General features: G+C 33.6%; 1 pseudogene; it reads left to right on the top strand.

Moving 5' to 3' along the window:
* The first annotated feature begins 2043 nt into the window (after positions 1-2043).
* On the top strand, positions 2044-10199 carry LOC110792310 (SAL1 phosphatase-like; annotated as a pseudogene).
* The last annotated feature ends 1407 nt before the right edge of the window (positions 10200-11606 follow it).

Raw genomic sequence — 11606 nt, 5'->3', positions numbered from 1 at the left:
TTCTCCTTTGCTTTGTTGTTCGGTCCATGCCCTTGTCTGCAATCTTTTGCAATATGCCCGAACTTACCACAAGTGAAGCAGTTTCCCTTGAATTGCCTATTTCCCTTGAAGTTGTTGTTGGCTTGTCTGGTCCCATGAAGTTGATTAGAACCTTTGCCTTTCGAACCTTTATTATAACCTGCATTTTTAGATTCAACAAGGTTAGCAGTAGAAGAGGAATGATCCTGAGATTTCCCTTTGGTTTGGATGCGATTCTGCTCTTCTATCTTGATCCCAGAAACCAACTCTTGGAGGGTGAAATCCTTTTGTTTATGCTTCATGGAGTGAACATAATTCTGCCAGGAAGGAGGTAGTTTTTCAAGAAGACAATTGGCTTGAAACTGATCACAAAACTTCATTCCTTCAGCAATAATATCAGCACATAGATTCTCATACTCATGTACTTGATCTAAAACAGGCTTATCATCAGTCATACGAAAATTTAACCAACGAGAACAAGCATACTTCTTAGTCCCAAAATCATCAGTACCATACTTAGATTTCAAAGCATCCCAAATATCCTTTGCATTCTTTGACTTACTATGAATCATGTAAAGGGAAGTAGTCATATAATGCAACAACATACCACGACAGGTCTTATTATCCTTATCGAAATCCCTAATAGAATCAACAGGGGCTACATCAATAAGGAGAGTATAATCTACCCCAATTTGACCCAAGAAAAATTCCATTTTATCAGACCACATCCTATAGTTTTTCCCATCAAAATGTTGCATTTTCGACATATCAGGAATGAAAGCATGGGAAAGCATGGATGAGGAAAGGGGTACAGCAGTAGGAATATTACCAGCCATAATTCACGAAAAGAAAAAAGAATTCGACTTTAAATTGTAGGAACTATGACTAATAAGAACAATAATTAGAACAAGCTTATCTGTAACAATGTCGTGGCGTGACACCAATCACTGCCCTAAAGTCGAATTTGCCCCGCTAAGTACACGCGGACTCGTAACAACCGACCCCCAGGGATACACGACTCCAATCCTTCGGTGTACGACGAAGAACTAGATTGAGAACACCCTTAAGCAATGCCCGGAACAATGGAGGTTTTGTGTTTTTATTTCGGAGAAGAGGAGAAGAACCAATTTTCTGTGTGTTTTCTGTGGAAAAACATGATGAATTTATAGAGAGTTTTTGGGGAACTCCAACAGTCACAAAACGGCTAGTGGAGCAGTTACCGGAGTAATGGGGAACTCCAACAGTCACAAAACGGCTACCAAGTACCAAGGGGCCCAAGGCCCTCGCCCGAGCCCGGCGCGCGCGCGCGTGTGTTGTGACCACCCATGCCACTCTCAAGCACTCTTAAACAAATGATTAAAGGGTAGTGCAATATATAAAGAAGGTAGTATGTGGGTTTTTTATCAATGTGGGACAATTGGTTTTTCATTCTTTTGAAGCATTCCTTTTTTGGAGGAACAAACTCCAACACATGGTGGAAGGGTATGTTTGTGTGTTAAGATGATTAGAATTAGGAAACGAAGTTGTTAGTTGGAAAAATAGGATATTTGCATTATTTTTATGATTTTGGACGAGTTCGTGTTCAAAGACAGCTCAAGTTCTTAGTCAAGGTGACGGTTCATGCTCATTGTAAGACAACAAAAACCCCAAATGTTAGATGGAAAAGTCATATTTTTAGCTCTATTGCCTTATGAATCTTTCGCAATCTATTTTCTCTTTCTTTAGAACATGAATATTGTAAAACAGAATTTGCGAGGCAAGTTGTAACTTTGTTTTCCGTGTTAGTTGCTTGGATTTTTTCTCTGTTCTTGAAACAATTCTGTTTGGAACTTAAAATTATCTGGGTTCTCGGGTTCATATTTCATTGGGGATGTTCTAAACTGCAATTGTTTAGGATTGCATCATGTTAGACTTTGCACATTTGTTAAGGAATGTAATTGATGGGCAGAATTCAACTGTGTAGTGGCATTGTGGTAAGACGGAAGGGTGATTGATTAAATTATGAAATTATTAACAAATAGAGCAATGAAGTTGGACATACCAAAATCGAAGGGAGGATGTTCATTTTTAGATAGTGGGAATGTGATGAGACTTGAAAGGTATTTTGTGCAGTTCATGTAACAGAGTAGCATGTGACAGTGTTTGGCATTGTATGCTCTATATAATGTATGATTTCTTTAAACCAATTAAGAAGGCCGCATAGACAAACAAACCACGGGTGTGTGCCTGAATGACCAATGTTTGTAAGTTCGAGTCCAACTCTAAGTATCTAAGTGTACTATAATTTGGGGATTAAAAGAAATTTTACATTTTCAATTATTTTCCATTTTGCTTTGCCCATCTCAACATTTATTGATGCCATTTACCAATATATTTCCTGCTTGACAACTCGCAACCTTATTGCTTCAAAATCCATGTCTCTAGACTAAAGGAAATTATGAATCACAAGCCCAACTAAGCGTTGACTTATTAGATTCCCTTCTACCATTCATGAACGATAAGCACAAACTGGGCAGGTATCAACATTATCTAAGACATAATACATGCATAGAAATATACTACTAACCATAATCCGCAACTGTAACAGGGGTCTTATCCAGTTTTGATTAAACATCAGATTGCAACAATGATTTTTGTACTTTCTGCAGAATGTGCCAAAACATAGGAACAAAAGATTTAGCAAAAGTGTGATGCAAGTCATGCTACTATTACAGAAAGCCATATACTTGTACGAAAACCGAATCAATGTACCTAAAGATGAACATCAATAAACTAAAATTATGACGTGTTCTATAATATAGGGGGTTTACAATCTTGAAACAGAAAACCGAATTGAATACATGGTTGATGGTAGAGTGTCACGCAACATTGAATTTACATCAAGCTAAATTGGAGCTAGACTATATTTTTCAATAAATAAAGAAGGTAAATATGCATCTCAATTGAATTCATATACATCTATATATACGCATCCTAATCTCATCAAGTCAAAAACTCATCCCTAATATTTCATCTAATTACCCAATTCTTCCACCCTTAAATTCCACTATTTTACAATTGTTTAATAAAAGTGTGATACATATGATTACCCCCAACCAAACCATCCCCATTGAACTTTTAATCAAATGTTAACTCCCCCTAAGTCAACCTAATAAACCAAAAGTAGGGTGCTACATTTTGTACCCAGTGATTACCCCAGATAAATTCTGACAAAAAATTGATCTGGGTAATCAAGAAACAATTCTAAAGTACATAAATCATCATTAAAAAAACTCCCAAGAACAAAAATCATTAAAATGCATCAGTATCAAAGAGAAATGGAGGAAGAGAGAGAGAGAGAGAGAGAGAGAACCTAGCAAAGTCGGGCAGCGAGACTGGATTTGGGATTCTAGGTCTTTTCTTGGCCGACGATCCATCTGACAGACAAGAAGCACTCTTCCATACAAATTACCATATCAAAGGCAACATATCCTAATTTGTAACAGAAACATATGGCAGTTTAGTCTGAAAATCTAAAATGCAGTGAAGTTAACTCAAAAGAACAAGAGCCTAATTCCACATTAATCAGAGATCATATAACGTTGCACTATTTTGATTCTAGTTTTTTTTTATTCTGCAATCTTACCTAATATCCTACTTTCAGCCCCCCCCCCCCCACCCAAAAAAAGGAAAAACATCACAAGAGAGCCTACTTCAAGCTCTATCAATTTTAAAAAATAAATAAATTACTAACAACTGATTGAAAAGGAAAGCATCTAAAGCACACAAGCTCAAATACACCAGCTCAAATACTGTGTGGTCTACCATCAGTAAGAAAAATAAAAAAAAATTGAAAATCCTCTCTAGACCATCCTCCCACCTCTACCTTACTGTGTCAAAACCAAAGACAATGCAAAAATTAAAGTAGAAACTTTTTTGCCAAGCATTTCTTGAATAAGTCCCTACTCCTAAATAACTTTAATGAGTGGGAGCATTAAAATCTTATTGCCAGGTTTCATCTCAAACAAAGGAATGTAATACAGCTTTTAGCTTCTCGTCCAGCTGAAAAAGAGATCATGAATGACACTACCAAAAGGGAGTCCGGATGCTAGCGCTTCTCCTTAAAGAATATATTGGCTAAAGAATATATTATTAGATATGCTCTTTACAAAACCTCAAAAACAAAAAACAATAAGGTCAAATCATAAGCTTGAATCATAAGATTGAATCTTATCTATCAGATATACCATCAACCAATCACCTCAAAAACACAAAACAATAAGGCCAAATCATAAGCTTGAATCTTATCTATCCTAACCAAGTCTAGTTCAAAGAACACTAACACAGGGAACCAATTCTAGTATTGTCCAACATTAATGATCAAGGAAACCCAATTTTAGACTGATAAGGGTACATCTACAATTTTTTGTAAACCTCATACAGCTCCAACTCATTTTACATAGGATCCCTTTCTCACTTAAAACATGTTAAAGTTATTCTTCCACATAAGTCTGTGGCTGAGAAAGGTATCATATCATAAAATATTACTGGGGTATTATCCTAATGGGTGGTGCAAACATGAAAATGTGCGATAGACTAACCTAGGGAAAATAAGCAGTTTTGGTAATGCAAATTACTGAATTAGTCTATTAGAGTTAGCTTGGGGAAAGGGCAGGGAGTTTGCTTGAGACTCGGAGGTCAAGGATATAAGAAGGCTAACAAAGCTATAGATGACCCTCTTAGAGAGGAATTAGCAGGAGTTGGTTGAGTTTTTGAAGTTCGGGGTGGTAATCTTAAAAAGGAGTGCTTTATGTTACTATGTAACTAATTGTCGCCTGCATGTCCAGTACAGGCTCCAAAGTGAACCAAAAATAAGATGAGTGAGAACTTCTTTTTAGCAATTGAGAGTATAACTTTATCGCTAATATACTCCTTGTTTGTGTATTATTTACCAGGTTCACAAGCTATTGTTAGTTTTGTGCTTGAACATGAACTTTCAGGAGACCCATTTTCCATGGTGGCTGAGGAGGTAAGCTAATACTTCCTCCGTCTTTTAATACTCGCAACGTTTGGACTTTTGTCACTATTCATATAATCTACTTTGACTATTCGTAGTGTTTTTTATATAAGATAAAACATAGTCATGTGGGATCTTGTTAGATTCGTCTCAATGTGTATTTTCAAAATATCAATTTTTTATAATTTTTGCATAAAGAGAATTTAAGATATAAATGATCAAAGTTGTGCATCGGCATGCGTGAAACTAACAAACGTTGCGAGTATTAAAAGACGGAGGAAGTATAACTTAAGGGTTACAGTTCACTGTTTAAATTGCTGAACTCGTGTTATAGCTGTAGATTATTTCAGGACTCTGGAGATCTGAGGAACGACAATGCACAAGATACTTAAGAGCATATCAGAGTGCTTATAAATGATACTAATGCCAGTGAGAATGCGCACAGTGTTTCACCTTTGTCGGCTGAAGATGTGCTTGATGTTGTCGATAATGGGAGGTCTGAAGGTGGTCTTGTAGGTCGGCACAGGGTTCTAGATCCAATTCATGGTACTAAAAGGGTATGCTTGTAATACCCCATATTTTTAGGCATTTTATTAATCATTTTATGCATTTTTTTTTAATATATATTTGATATTAAATTATTTCGGAGGGAAAAAAATCTAATATACATATATAAAGGAGGCACATTTGCTGAACTATTAGAACGCCACCTACGATTACTAATGGTTTCGGCCAATGAAAAATTAGATTTCTAATTTATTTTTGAATTAAAAAAATCGAGTACCACGTAGATAATTAATTAGGTGCCACGTAGATATTTAAATTAATTAATTAATTACTAATATATACAATTCCATCCAAAATCAAACGCTTTAATAATTAAAAAATAAATCTAAAATAAAATTCTTCCAAAATCAAACACTAATCTAAAATAAAATTCAATCCAAAATCAAACATTAATCCAATATTAGAGCGCCACGTAGGAAATCTAATGGTTTCAGCCAATGAAAAATAAGACTTCAAAATTATTTTTGAATTACAAAGTCGAATACCACGTAAATAAATAATTAGGTGCTACGTAAATATTTTTATTAAATAATTATTAATATTTCTTATATACAATTTCATCCAAAAATAAATCTAAAATGAAATTCAATCCAAAATAAAAAAAATAATTTAATCTAATATATGAAATATAGCAGTTGATATATGTAGAAGTTTATTTTAACGTAACAATTTAATAGAAACCGTGCATCGCACGGGCTAAAGTCTAGTATTCAAATATTTTGGAGGAAAAATATTCAAATTTCTAAGAGGGAATATTATTTTCCAAACTAAATTTAAATATTTTTTTTCGGATTTTATTGATTCCTCATTCTAGTAGGAATCAATTTTGGAGAAAAAGAGTTTAATCAACTTAAAATTATTTTAAAAATCCGAAAATTATTTTTATTATTTTATAAAATCAGTTTTATATAATAATATATTTATGATAATATATTTCGGATTTATTTTGGAAAAATAAGATAATTCTATTTAAAATTGGATTTTAAGAGTTTTACCAATTTAAAATTCCCTAAAATTCCAAATTCTTTGAGATAAATTCTGAAAATTTCAGGATAAATGTTAATTAATTATTCAAGTCTCTGTTTAAATTTCGTGATTTTATCTTTTGTATTTCTATTTTAAACAATTTTACTCTAAACCGAATATCACGAAAATCATGACTAGATTCAGAATCCTATCATAGCTTGAACACCAACCACGGCCATACCCCTTAGGGTTCCATTCTAACCCAAACCCTAATACTATACCTATAAATACCCCCTACTTCATTCATCATTCCTCACACCAAAAGTTGAGAGCTTTCCCAAGCCCGCTCTTAAACTTCTTCTCCCTCTTTGGCTCTAAGCCTTCTTACCTAAAACCCTTATACAACCACCACAACACCCCAGTCGTGCACTCCTTTCCCCCGACGTCTACCCCTTGGTGTCGTGACTTCCACACCCCAATTTTTTTCAAAGCCCTCTCTTTTTACGGTCAGTTTTTACTATTTAAACTCTTCTAAATTAATGCCGTAATTTTTAAAAGTTTATTTTTAAACCATAGTTCGAAATTTTGATTTATAATACTGTTATTGTTCATTCATAACTCATGAATTAAATTTAAGTCCATTAGATTTATTTTTATTAATTTAATTGTTTAATCAGGAATTAATTAAGGTTTTATTTATTAATTGTTAGGAACTCGTGAGTGATCCGTAGCGGAACCAAACTAATATTTGTGTGAGGTGTTATTTAATCAAGGTATGTGTATGTGGCTAGATTATTATATGAATAAAATCTATGTATGGTTTGATTATTAACTTCAAATTATTAGTTGTTTTCAAATTGAAAATTGTGAATTAGTGATTTTGAATTGTTTCTTGATTTGTGAAAATTGTTTGAGAATTTTTATAGGTTAAATATTTTTATTGATTTTAATATGATAATGGATTTGTTCAAGTGGTGTTTGAAATAGTTTGTTTGGTCTTGATGAGTTATAAATCTTTATTTCAAAATACGTTGTTTTCTTTAAAAAATAAATTTGATTAAATAAAAGGAGGATTGTTGGTTTATCATATGGTTGGAATTGGATGGTCTTTCATGACATTATTGTACTTTTACAAAGTCTCAAGGTGGAATAGATTTCATGGAACTTTTATGTTCATACGCATCACTTCTTGTGTAAGTCGAGGGTCACTTGTTGACTATTATTTGGTTAGTACCCCAATGTATAGATTTGTGATGGAATACTAGCTTGGGGGTGTGCACATTTAGGAAGGAAGGGGAGATAAGAAGAGGTTTTTGATTTTCATATTCTAATTGGAATCTATTTTTGGAAAGTTTATATATTGGGAATATTTCTTTTCGTGGAATGTTTCTACTTTTGGAAAGTTTCTATTTTGGAAATCTTAATTCTTGAAATGTTTATACTTTTGAAAAGTTATTATTTGTGGAAAGTTACTATTTTTGGAAAGTTTCTAATTTTGGAAACTGAATCTTCTATGATTTCAATTAAGCAAGTTTGAATTAAATGGTTTGTGAAAGTATGTTCAACTATATATAAATGTTTTACATGTCTTGCATATATTCGTACTTAGCTTTTGCTAACCCATATTTCCTATTTGTTTTGGCTTGGCCCTGTTCACCTTTTGGTGAGCAGCTTTCAGGAACTTGATGTGATGATGTGACATGCTTGCATACGGGATTAATGGAGAATTCACTAGTTAGGATTTATTTTTCTAAGTTGGTTTCATTTTTGAGTTCAGATTTTAGTATTTAAATTTCAAGGGTTTATCGAATATATACTATTATTATTCCGACTATTATTATTCAATAAAGAAAAGTATTTGAGTTATTCCGCTGCATTAGTTGAGTGAATTAGCCTTTAACGTAATCACGTGGCGGTAATACCCCTAAGTTTCTCTCAAGGTTGGTTTTATTCAATTAAATGTTGGTTTTAAAAAGAGAGAAATTTGGGGTGTTACAATGCTGGATTAAGAAACTTGTTTAAGGTTGTGAGGTTTTGTTTTATCCCCTTGAATTCTTGATAATACAACACAAGAGTTAATCATTATCTGTCATCATATTTTTTTTAGATTAGTTGACTGCTGCTCTTTCTTTTGATAAATTGATTCCTTTTTTTTTCTTTGACATTATTGGTGTTTTCAAAAAAATAAAAATAAAAATTCTTTGACATTTACTGATATCTTTGATGAATGTATGTTTTCGAGTGTTGAGTGCTAATTTCATGTTTTGTTTTTCATATTACATCTGATATGAGATTGCACCATATCAGGTTTGTAAGGGGAATCAATATGCAATAGCATTAGCATTGCTAGATCAAGGAAGAGTAGTCCTTGGAGTCTTGCCTTACCCAAATCTTCCTCTCGCACCTCTTGGTGTGCCAAACTCTGGCAGTCAAATTCAGCCTTCATAGATAAAGGAGCTTGTATAGAGTCACTTGATGGTTCTTTCCCAGTCAAAGTCTGTTATAATGGATGCTAAATTTCTAATGCACTTTAATTTCTTCTTTTCCTCTAAAATCAGTACAACTTCTTATGTTTTTTGTATCATATGATTTTTCATCTTAGGTCAGTGTAAACCCAACAGGAAATCCTGAAGAAGCATCATTCTTTGAATCATATGAAGCAGCTCACTCTTCCCATGACTACTTGAGTAGCTCCATAGCAAATGTAAGATTTTGGTTTACCCAACTTTTCAGTCAAATTCCTTTCGTCTCTAAAAAAATCTTTTATATTAAACACTTCTCATCATTAAAATTTCTTAACAGAAGCTTGGTGTCAGAGCGCTTCTTGTTATGATAGGTAGCCAAGAAAAGTATGATGCTTTGAGTAGAGGTGACGGAGCTATATATTTTCGATTCCCACATGCAGGTTATCGCGAAAAAGTATGGGACCTTGCCGCCGGATATATTTTCGTTATAGGTAAGAAAGACATACCTTGCCCCTGGTTGATTTGTATTCTCTTTTTTTCTCCACACGTCCTGGACTTTAGGCTAATTTTATGGTGTATGCGATTGGCTGTCGTAGAAGCTGGAGGTATCGTTTCAGATGAGAAGGCAACCAGAGCTAATGCCATCCCTTCTGAAGATTCCATATATGTGAAGGCAATTCAAGATTCGATAGATGAGAAGGCTGCATCCTTGTAGTGGTGTTTCCCTGATGTAATTGTAGTGATTATACTTCACAAACTTCAGTCTTATGCACTCATTCTTCCGCTACTAAACGATTAATGTAAGGCGACATACATCAAAATGTGGTACTAGCGTTTTTAGGAGCAACAACATTTGATTGATGATTGTAGATGAGAACTGAAACTTTGATGAGAAATAATTATGACGAGGAATCACTAATTGTTAGTATGCTAAATATATGCAAGTTCAGAACCATTGTTATAGGATACACAGGTTTATATACATTTGTAAGTACTTATTTACATATGTGATCAGATGTGCAGAAAATCAAGTGATCGGCTGTACAAGAACATTTGTTGGATAATTTTTCCGGTGTTTTATAATGGTCTCGGTTAATGAACTTTGTTGTCCATGGAGATTTGGAGGGAGAACGTCATATTCTAAGTGACGTGAGTGCTGATTTTGCTAGCCAACGTCATGTAATGGAACAGAATAACCCAGCATATCTGATGAAGGGATGTTTGAAGAATAATTGGCAAAGAGTCCCTAAAATTTTTAGTTGTGTGTTTTTGTACAATAAATTATGAAGTACTTGGTATTAGATTAACAAAGTAGGAAAATTAGTTCACACTTCCAGTAGAATGATAGGAATTGATAGTTGAGGATATTGAGTATTTTTTTATGTTCATGTGTTTTGAACTACTCACGAGATGTTTATCTCAAATCTAAAGCATGATGACTTTAATTTTATACAGATCGACTAGAAACAAAAAAATTCATCGCTTTTTTCGGTGGACATCCGCGCGCGATAGCACGCGGTCTGATCCTAGTAGTAAGAAAAATGGTTTCCATGTGCAACAAATAAAAAATTTGTTGCTAATTTTTTAACTTGGCAACTAGGAAAATAACTTGTGTTGCTATTTAGCAACGTTACATAAATCGGTTGCCAAACTTTGTTTCTAAAAGGCTCTAATTTTTGTAGTGAAATAAATAATACTCTTAACTTTTCTCTTTACTACTACTATTGAAATAACTTTATGTCCTTGAATTCTAATATTGAAATGCTTTATTAAGTAGGTTAAGCAATGAACGAGTTTCTTTTTGCCTTGCGTCCATAGGGGACTATCTTGGGAGCTACCAGCTACTATGATATATCGATATATGTCACATATTCATTGCGGAATTCCACCGCATTAGTAATTTGAATAAATGATACAACGTTCAGAACCACAACGGAAGCCCTAGGTTGCTACTATACCATGTACTTTCCCCGGCCCATACGTTCAATGATCTAGGTATATATGTTCCAAGAGTTTTATTGATTATTATGTTGCTTACTTAAGTTAATGACTCAATTCATAGCAAGCATACAACAAAACTTTTACTTTTTAATCCTTCTTTTGCTTTGTGATTAAAGACCTAGTTTTATCACTTAAACCTATTTAGTACAACTTGATTATGAGCAAGCCGACTATTCTTTTATTCCTATTGGCACCACTTCTATTTTAACTCAAGATCACATGATGGAGGAGCCATCTATTCTTTTTATATGGAATATTAAAATAACAACACATGTAAATAACCTTTCCTTATCTTGAATTAACAACACAAGTAATTCACACTACATGCTTGCATAATTAAATAATGACAAACATGCTCTACTAGATATGATCACATATTAAAACATGATTCACAATGCTTCTCTTTAAAAACAAGTAATCACCGCATCAAGTCTATGACATTATACTACAACATCAAATAAACTTCTTATGCATGATACTATATACTACCTTGGTTTCATAAAAATGTTTACAGTTACTATTTGCACAAAGATTAAGAGAAAAGTAAAAAAGTTGGTTGAATATACTCCCTCCGTCCCGGAATACTTGACCTG

Source organism: Spinacia oleracea, chromosome 6 (assembly GCF_020520425.1).
Source record: "Spinacia oleracea cultivar Varoflay chromosome 6, BTI_SOV_V1, whole genome shotgun sequence".
Classification (NCBI taxonomy): domain Eukaryota; kingdom Viridiplantae; phylum Streptophyta; class Magnoliopsida; order Caryophyllales; family Amaranthaceae; genus Spinacia; species Spinacia oleracea.
Note: the sequence above shows the minus strand (reverse complement) of the source record. Positions and strands in the feature narration are given on the sequence as shown.